The sequence below is a fragment of the Chrysochloris asiatica genome, unplaced genomic scaffold (assembly GCF_000296735.1).
Source record: "Chrysochloris asiatica unplaced genomic scaffold, ChrAsi1.0 scaffold00432, whole genome shotgun sequence".
Lineage (NCBI taxonomy): Eukaryota > Metazoa > Chordata > Mammalia > Afrosoricida > Chrysochloridae > Chrysochloris > Chrysochloris asiatica.
The window spans coordinates 832,148-841,779 of NW_006408950.1; positions in this window are offsets into that span (position 1 = coordinate 832,148).

Below are 9,632 nucleotides of genomic sequence, written 5' to 3' on the forward strand. Positions count from 1 at the left end.
TTACCAGGTGGAATACATACGAATCAAACTACATGGAAAAAGACAATGGAGAAACTCAATATCTTCAGTCAAAACAAGGTCAGAGGCCAACTGTGCAACAGACCTTTAAATGCTCATAAGTTCAAGTTGAAACTGAAGAAAATTAAAACAAGTTCATGAAAGCCAAAATATTATCTTGGTATAGTGGTTTTGGTGGTGTGCTGCAGAGTCAGTTCCTACTCATAGCAACCCTATATAGGCTTTCCAAGGTGGTAAATCTTTATGGGACCAGAAAGCCTCATCTTTCTCCCACGGAATGGCTGGTAGTTTCGAACTGATGACATGAGGTTAGCAGTCCAATTTGTAACCACTATGCTACCAGAGCTCCTTCGTATATCCCACCTGAATTTAGAAACCATCTCAAGAACAGATTTGACGTGTTGAGCATTCATTACCAGAGATCAGCCAAGTTGTGGAATCATAACAAGGACATCATACATGAAGAACACAAAAGGTCATTTAAAAATAGATGAAAGAAAGAAAATGTCAAAATGGATGTTGGAAGAGACCCTGAAACTTGCTGTTGAACGTAGAAAAGCTAAAGAGAAAGGAAGAAATAGTGTAGAAAAGAGCTGAACAGAAGATTTCAAAGAGTGGCTTGAGAAGACAAAATATCATAATGAAATGTGCAAAGACCTGGAGTTAAAAAACCAAAAGGGAAGAACACGCTCAGCATTTCTCAAGCTGAAAGAATTGAAGAAAAATGCAAGCATTAGGTTGCAATATTGAGGTATTCTATGGGCAAAATATTGAACAACTCAGGAAGTATCAAAAGAACACGGAAGAAATACACAGAGTTATGTACCAAAAATAACTGGTCAACATCCAACCATTTCAGGAGGCAGCCTATGATCAAGAACTAATGGTATTGAATAAAGGTGTCTAAACTGCACTGAAGGCATTGGCGGTAAACAAGACTCCAAGAATTGATAGAGTAGCAACTGATAGGTCTCAACAAACAGATGCAGGACTCACTTGTCTATGCTAAGAAATTTGGAAGACAGCTGGGTGAACAACAGACTGGAAGAGATACAGATTTGTGCCCATCCCAAAGAAAGGTGATTCAACAGAATGCAAAAAAAAAATTGTTAACAAAATAATTAATATCATAAAACAAGTAAAATTTTGTTGAAGTTAATTCAAAAAAGGTTGTAGGAGTACATCAACAGGGAACTTCAGAAATTCAAGCTGGGTTTAAAAGAGGACATGGGACAAGGGATATATCATTGGTAACATCTGACGGATGTTGGCTTAAAGCAGAGAATACCAGAAAGATGTTTACCTGTGTTTTATTGACTATGCAAACACATTAGACTATGTATCCAATCATAGCAAATTATGGATAACATAGCTAAGAATAGAAATTCCAGAACATTCGTGTTCATGCAGAACCTGTCTATAAACCAAGAGGAAATCGTTCAAGTAGAGTAAGGGGATACTGAATGGTCTAAATTCAAGGAAGATGTGCACCAAGGTTGTATTCTTTCACTATGCTTTTAAATCTTTATGCTGAGCAAATAATCTGAGACTTGGATTATATGAAGAAAACTGCAGCATGAGGTTTGGAAGTAGATCATTAGCAACTGTCAATATATAGATGACACAATGCCTGCTGAAAATGAAGAGAACTCGAAGCACTTACTGATGAAAATCAAGAAATACTGATGAAAATTTAAAAAAATCAAGCCTTCAGTATGGAGTACAGCTCAATATAAGCAAAAATCCTTACAACTGGATCAGTAAGTGGCACCATGATAAATGGAATAAATGTTGAAGTTGTCAAAGAATTCAGTTTTCTTAGATCCACAATCAATGCCAGTGAAAGCAGCAGCCAAGAAATCAAACAATGTGTTTCTCCTGGCAAATCTCCCGCAAAGCTCTCTTTAAAGTCTTAAAAAGCATCACTTTGAAGACTAAAATATACCTGATCTAAGCCATGCTATGTATGTTGAGTTGCCTATACATGTGAAAGCTGAATAAGGAAAACTGAAGAACTGATACATATAACTGATTGTGTTGGTGTACATACCAGAATGAATGTACATACCAGACCAATGAACAAGTCTGTTTTGGAAGAAACACAGCCAACATGCTTCTCAGAATCAAGGATGGCAAGATTTCATCTCATGTACTTCGGACTTGTTATCAGGAGGGACAGGCCTTGAAGAAGGACATTATGCTTGGTAAAGTGGAGGGGCAGCCTAAAAAAGGCAGAACCTTAATGAAATGATTGACACAGTGGCTGTAAGAATGGGCTCAAGCATAGCAGCAACGATTGTGAGCATGGCGCAGAATCGAACTCCAGTCTTTCAATTTGTACCACCTATAAGGAGCTCTGGTAGCGTAGTGGTTACAAATCAGGCTGCGAACCTTAAGGTCAGTGGTTCGAAACTACCAGCCGCTCCGCGGGAGAAAGATGAGGCTTTCTACTCCCGTAAAGATTTACACCCTCGGAAACCCTGTACAGGGTCACTATGGGTCGGAACCGACTCGAAGGCAATTAACAACAATTAACAACTAATTTCACTTACCGAAAGTTATTGTGTTAGGTGCCATCAAGTCAGGTCCAATGTAGAGACCCCAGGCACAACAGAACAAAACATTGCCTGGTCCTACAACATCTTCAATATTGTCCGTACGTTTGAGCCCATTGTTGGAGCTACTGTGTCAATTCCTCTTGTTGGGGTTTTCCTCTTTTTTGATAACCCTATACTTTACCAGGAGTCCCCTGATGTGGCACTGTGGGTTAATGTGCCAGACTGCAAAGCCATTTGAACTGCAAGATTGGTGGTGCAAGATCACTAGCTTATCCTCGGAAACCCTATACAGGGTCGCTATGGGTTGGAATCAACTCAACTGCACTTAACAACAACAACAACATACTTTACCAAGCATCATGTCCTTTTCCAGGAGCTGGTGCTTTCTAATAACGTGTCAAAAATACATGAGATAAAGTCTTGCCATTCTAAGGTGTATTCTAGCTGCACTTAGTCCAAAATAGATTTGTTTATTCTTCTGGCAGTCCAAGGTACTTTCAATATTCCTTGCCAACACCATAATTCAAATGCATCAAATCTTCTTTTGTCTTCCTTATGCATTGTCCAGCTTTCACATGCATATGAAACAACTGAAAATACCATGGCTTGGGTCAGGCACACCTTAGATCTCTAAGTGACAACATCTTTCTCTTTAACACTTTCAAGAGGTCTTGTTAAAATAATCTAATATCCTAATCCATGTAATGCATTTAACAAGTGTCTACTGTGGTGTGGCACCGTGGGCTAATGCGTCAGACTGCAAACTCTCGTTTGAACTGCAAAGTTAGTGGTTCAAGCTCACCAGCTGCTCCTTGGAAACCCTATACAGGGTTGCTATGGGTTGGAATCAACTTGATGACACTTAACAACAACAACTGCACCACAGGAATTCAATAGATGTTAGCTATTATTGTTAGTCTACTTTTATGATGAAAAGGAACCCTGGTGGTGATGTGGGTTAGGCGGTGGGCTGTCAACCACAAGGTCAAGGTTGGCAGTTCAAAACCACCAGCCATTCCTTAGAAGAAAGATGAGGCTATCTGCTCCTATAAAGATTTACAATCTTGGAAACTCTACATAGAGTCACTATGAGTCAGAAGGAGAATTTTACTTTAGACTTATTTCAGACCCGGGTGATCCAAGGCAGAATTGAAAACTCAGCAAACGAGTGATGTATGGTTCCCATGGACTTTGAAGAAGCTGTGTGTTTGTTTCCAAGGCCACCATAATAACGCATTACAAACTGGGGACTTAAAACAGCAGCTATTTATTCTTGCACAGCTCTGCAGACTAGAAATCCCAAACCAAAGTGTTGACCGAGCCATGCTCTAGATTAGGGGCAGGGAACTTCTGGCCCATGAAATCATCTGGTCTGGCCCTGCCAATGCAACTGCAGTTCCAGCCATCACATTAGGCATGAGTTAATTAAATGTCTGGCCAAATATGGCAGGCTAATTTTTAAGTTGACAATTAATTTGTATGGCCTGCGAATGATAAGTATCCAAATGGCTCTTAGAAGAAAAAAAAGTTCTCTAGAGGATGACCATTCCTGGTTTCTTCCAACTTCCGGTAGACCCATATATTTTGCTCGCTTGTGGCAGAATAACTTGAATCTCTACTTTATCTTCACGTGGCTATCTTCTCCGTGTGTCTGTCTGGGTCTGTGTCTCTTCATCTCTTCTCATAAGGACAGCAGTTTTATTGGGGTAGGACCCACCCTACCGCAGTATGTTATTGTTAAGTACCATCGAGTCTGTTCCCATTCATAGTAACCCTGAATAGGGTTTCCGAGGAGCAGCTCGGGAGACTGAACTGCCAACCTTGTGGTTCGTAGTCTAGTGCCAATCCTACGGTGCTACACCAGGACCTTATGCTAATTATATCTATAAAGATCCTATTTCTAAATAAGGTCACACTCACAGGTCCCTGATGTGGAGATTGAGGTGGTTCAGTAGTAAAGTCTTGCCTTCCATATGAGGGAGACTAGGACTTGATTCCCAGCCATCATGCATCCATCAGTGGAGGCTTGCTGTAATGCTGAACAGGTTTCAACAGCTTCCAGCCTCAGGAGAACTATTCAGACAGGCCTGGCATACAACCAAATATCAGCCAATGAAAACCCTATGGATCACAATGGTCCGACCTGTAACCAAGCATGAGGACAATGCAGGACCAGGCTGAGTTTTCTGCCCTTGTGCATGGGGTCACCATGAGTCAGGGGCTGACTTGTGGCACTTTAAGGTAAGAACGGAACCAAAGACAGTTCACACTCTCCTCGGAAGCTCGACACAGGGTTGCTATGAGTCGGAACCATCTTGATTGCACTGAACAACAACAAAACTGGTACCAGGGGTTAGTACTTCAGTGTATCTTTTGTGTGTGGGGAACATAATTATAGCCATAACAAGCTGTTCTAAATTGATCTCTGTGGCCCTGACCTCATTCTCTAACCCTGTCCGCAAGCGAAGTCCAGATTCATCAGTCAGCCTCTTTGGATTATTACCACTCAGGTCTAAAAGATTCACTCCTTCTCCCTACCTCTCCAAAGTCCTAGTTCTCAGATTTTCAGGGTTCACTCTAGGCTGATTCCACAAGAATCTCTACAAACAAAGCCAGGAAATCGGTATTTTACATAACTCCCCAGTGGTCCACCCCAACCTTTTATAAGGAGCACTGGGCGGGGGCACTAGGATTTTACCAGAGAGAAAGTAATTAGCAATTTGTAATATGTGGGCTTCTTTACTACTAAGTCCCAATAAGGACCACCCAAGGCACAGTCTTTACCTCTCCTGTGACCACATGCCTCCTGGGGGTCTGGTGCTAAAGTAATTGGCCATAGAGATGGCTGAAACATCACCTGGTGATCTTGGTGAAGCTGGGATGATTGCTGACAACCAAGGTCACCATCAAGAAGTAGTTTTGCCTTCAAGTTTATTAAACACCGATTCAAAAACTGCTCTGAGAAATGTACTCTGATTCCAATAAAATGAGAATTTCTATCTATAAGATCAGTTTGAAAGAGTAGACTATAAGAGCTAAATCAACTGGGCAGCTCAAATGTGAAAATGATTCAGCATTAAAGCAATGGTTGGCCTCTCATTTGTCTTACTGTAGTGGCTTGCATGTTGCTATGATATAGGAAGTTATACTACTAGTATTTCAAACACCTGAAATGTCGCTCCTAGTGGACAGGTTTCAGTGGCACTTCCACACTAACACAGGGTAGGAAGAAAGGCCTGGAACTCTATTTCTGAAAACTAGCCAATGAAAACCCTTTGGAAAACAACAGACTATTGTCTGATACAGTGCTGGAAGATGAGCCCCTTAGGTTGGAAGACCCTCCAAACACAGTGTCCACAGCAATGCATTCAAGCATGCCAATGGTCCTGAACATGATACCAGGACTTCCGCTGTACATGGGGAAACAGGAATGAGCGCCAACTGGAAGGCAACTCACAGCGAAAAGCATGTTATAGGTTGCACATGCTTCCTTCCTCAGGAGAGCCCTGGTTGGGCTGGCTCCCCATCCTGCTGACAGTTGGGTGTGTTTTTTAACTGTGCTGCTCTCACCAGTGCTGGTGGGGCTCCCTGCAGCCTGTTAGTGAACAGCTACATTTGTAAGTGTTCAAAATACAAAGGTAGCCAGAAGTGAGGAAGTCTACATTGGAAAAGTGTATTCCTTTTGGTGTGTTTTCAAGGACCCCCCCAGAGCCTGTTTTCTATCAATAACAAATGTATCTCTTGCTTTCTTGCTAAAAGTTAGTTTGGTGGGAAACCTAAGACCAGGAACCAGTATTTTTTTCTGCAACATCACCCTCCAAGGGGTGCCTACTGAGCTACTAGATGCCCCAGAGGTGACTGGCAAAGGGTGCAGGTCGATGCATTCAACTCAACTCTTTATCTTTCCAAATCATCCTCCCAGCTCCCCTCTAGCTGTAATGGCACCAAGACCTGAGTCATCTATGCCACTTCTGCCCTCGCCTGGCACACTCAGCATTCTGTCTCTGCCTGTCTTTCACACCCACTCCTCTTTTCCACCCCTGCATCAGCAAGCTGCACCTCTCTCTCACCCGAACTATTCCACAGCACCCACTAACCCCCGGAATTGTGGGGTCAAGACCAGTATACATGAGGTAGGACTGGTTTAGCACCTAGCCTGCTTTGAATATAGATGAACTTCTTTACAGATATTCATCTTTGCATTCTTTTAAAAAAAATTTTTGTGGGGGGGGGAAATAACCGAAAGGTTAAAAAACAAAACCCTTTTCCAAAAAAAAATTTCATATACATTTTCTTTTACCTCATTGATTGCAATCCCCTCAATGTAACATTGTTTATCCCTCTTCCTCCTGTTTCCTGTTAACCATTCCTCTTTCTTTCCTAACCCTTCTTAACTTTGTCCTGGAGTAAATGCTGACCTTTTGATCTCAAATGGTTGATTATTCAAAGGTGTGGGTATACCTCAATCATATTATTGCTCTGCTTGTAGACCTGTATATTGTTTGGCTAAAAATTGAACGATGGGGTGAATTCATTTTCAGACTTGAAGGATGACTAAGGGGCCACTGTCTTGGGGGTCCACCATCCAAGCATTCTTGTCTCTAACAAAGAATTGGAGAGAATGCTGAAAAATGGGCATCATGATTGTTGTTATCACGATCGCCCTACCTCAGAAAGGAGATGAGATGTATATGCTCATCATCAAGTTACTGTAAGACCCACGCATGACAGGGACCACCAGAAACAATAAGCAGTAGGAACCCCAGAGAAAATGAATCAAGAAAATAAAGGAAAGTTTTATAGAGAAGGTGATGCTTGCAGTGGGTATTACTGGATGCTGTTGTTGTTGTTGTTGTTAAGTGCCATCGAGTCGGGTCCGACCCATAGCGACCCTGTACAGGGTTTCCAAGGGTGTAAATCTTTACGGGAGTAGAAAGCCTCATCTTTCTCCCACGGAACCACTGGTAGTTTCGAACCGCTGACCTTAAGGTTCACAGCCCGATTCGTAACCACTACGCTACCAGAGCTCCTTGGATGCTGTTGTTAGGTGTCATAAATTTGGTTCCGACTCATAACGACCCTCTGCACAACAGAACAAAACACTGGTCATGTGCCATCCTCACAATTGTTGTTTGAGCCCATTGCTCCTGACCATGTCAATCCATCTCATTAGGAATCTTCCTCTTTTTTGCTGACCCTCTACTTTACCATGTTCTTCTCCAGGGACTAGTCTCTCCTGATAATATGCCCGAATCATGTGATTTGAAATCTCACCATCCCGGCCTTTAAGGAGCATTCTGGCTGTTCTTTCTCCAACACAGATTTGTTTGTTCTTCTTTCAGCCCATGATGATATCAATATTCTTTTACAACATCACTATTCAAATGCATTGCTTCTTCTGTGGTCTGCCCTATTCACTGTCTAACTCTCACATACATATGTTGCTGTTGTTGTTGTGAAGTGCCATCGAGTCAGTTCCAACTCACTGCGACCCTGTTTGATTTCTTGAACCAATGACTTTGCAGTTCAAACCAGCCTTGCAGTCCAGCACATTAACCCATAGCACCACACCAGGACTCCACATGCATATGTTGTTGCTAAGTGTCGTAGAGTCGGTTCTGACCCATAGTGACCCTATATAGGGTTTCCAAGAAGCAGCTGGTGGGTTTGAACTGCCAACCTTGCGATTCAAACTGACCTTGTGGTCCAGCACATTAAACCACAGAACCACACCAGGACTCCACATGCAAATGAGGCAATTGAAAATACCATGGCTGGGTCAGGCATACCTTAGTCCTCAAACTGACATCTTTGCTCTTGAACAATTTAAAGAGGTCTGTGCAACACATGTGCCTAATGTAATATGTCGTTTGATCTCTTGTCTGCTGCTTCCATGACTTTGATGATAGAAATGACACTGGAGATTCCATCATAGAATTTTACAAGACCAACACCTTATTCACGGCAGTGCTGATTATGGTTCTAATGAAGTCTTTGACAATTTCAACCATTTCTCAGTTTATCATGTTACTATTTACCGGAATAGTTGTAAAGACTTTGGTTTTCTTTACATTAAGGTATATTCCATACTGAAGGCTGTAGTCTTTGATCTTTGTCAGTAAGTATCTTAAGTCCTTTTTGCTTTTGGCAAGCAAAGTTGTATCATCTGTGTATCACAGATCCATGTATTTCTTCATAAAATCCAGCTTCTTGGATATATTTGCTCAGTATACAGATTGAACACATGGTGAAAGGATACAACCCTGGTGCACACCTTTCATGATTCAAACCATTGTTCTGTTCTAACAACTACGTCTGTACAGGTTCCTCAGGAGCACAATTAAGTGTTCTGGAATACATATTCTTCATAATGTCAATCTAAGGAGCATTCCACACAGTACATAAAGTGCAAATAAACATCTTTCTGGTATTCTCTGTTTTCATCCAAGATTCAACTGACGTCATCAGTAATGATATCCCTAGTTGCACATCTTCTTCTGAATCCAGCATGAGTTTCAGGCAGTTCTCTATCAATGTACTGTTGTAGTCATTTTAAAATTATGTTCAGCAAATTTTACTTGCATGTGATATTAATGAATTAATATCAATAATTCCACATTGCATTGGGTCACCTCTCTCTTGAATGGGGCAAATAATGGTCTCTGCCAATTTAATGACCAGGTAGCTGACTTCCAAATTTCTTGACATAGATGAGTGAGCGCCTCCAGTGCTATATCAGTTTGTTGAAAGATGTCATTTTGTACTCTCCATTCCTAGAGACTTGTTTTTCACTAACGCCTTCAGTGCAGCTTGGACTTCTTCCTTCAGTACCACTAGGTTCTTGACCATATGTGACCTCTTGAAATGGTTGAACACCAACCATTTCTTTTTGGTACAGTGACTCTGTGTATTTCCTTATTTTTTTTGAATATTTTATTGTGAATTATGTGAAAATTTACATGGGAGAAGATTAGTTTTACATTCATTCTATCGTTTATCATTTCACTGCCATGGTTACAATCCCCTCCATGCATCATCAACCAACCTAAGGGTATA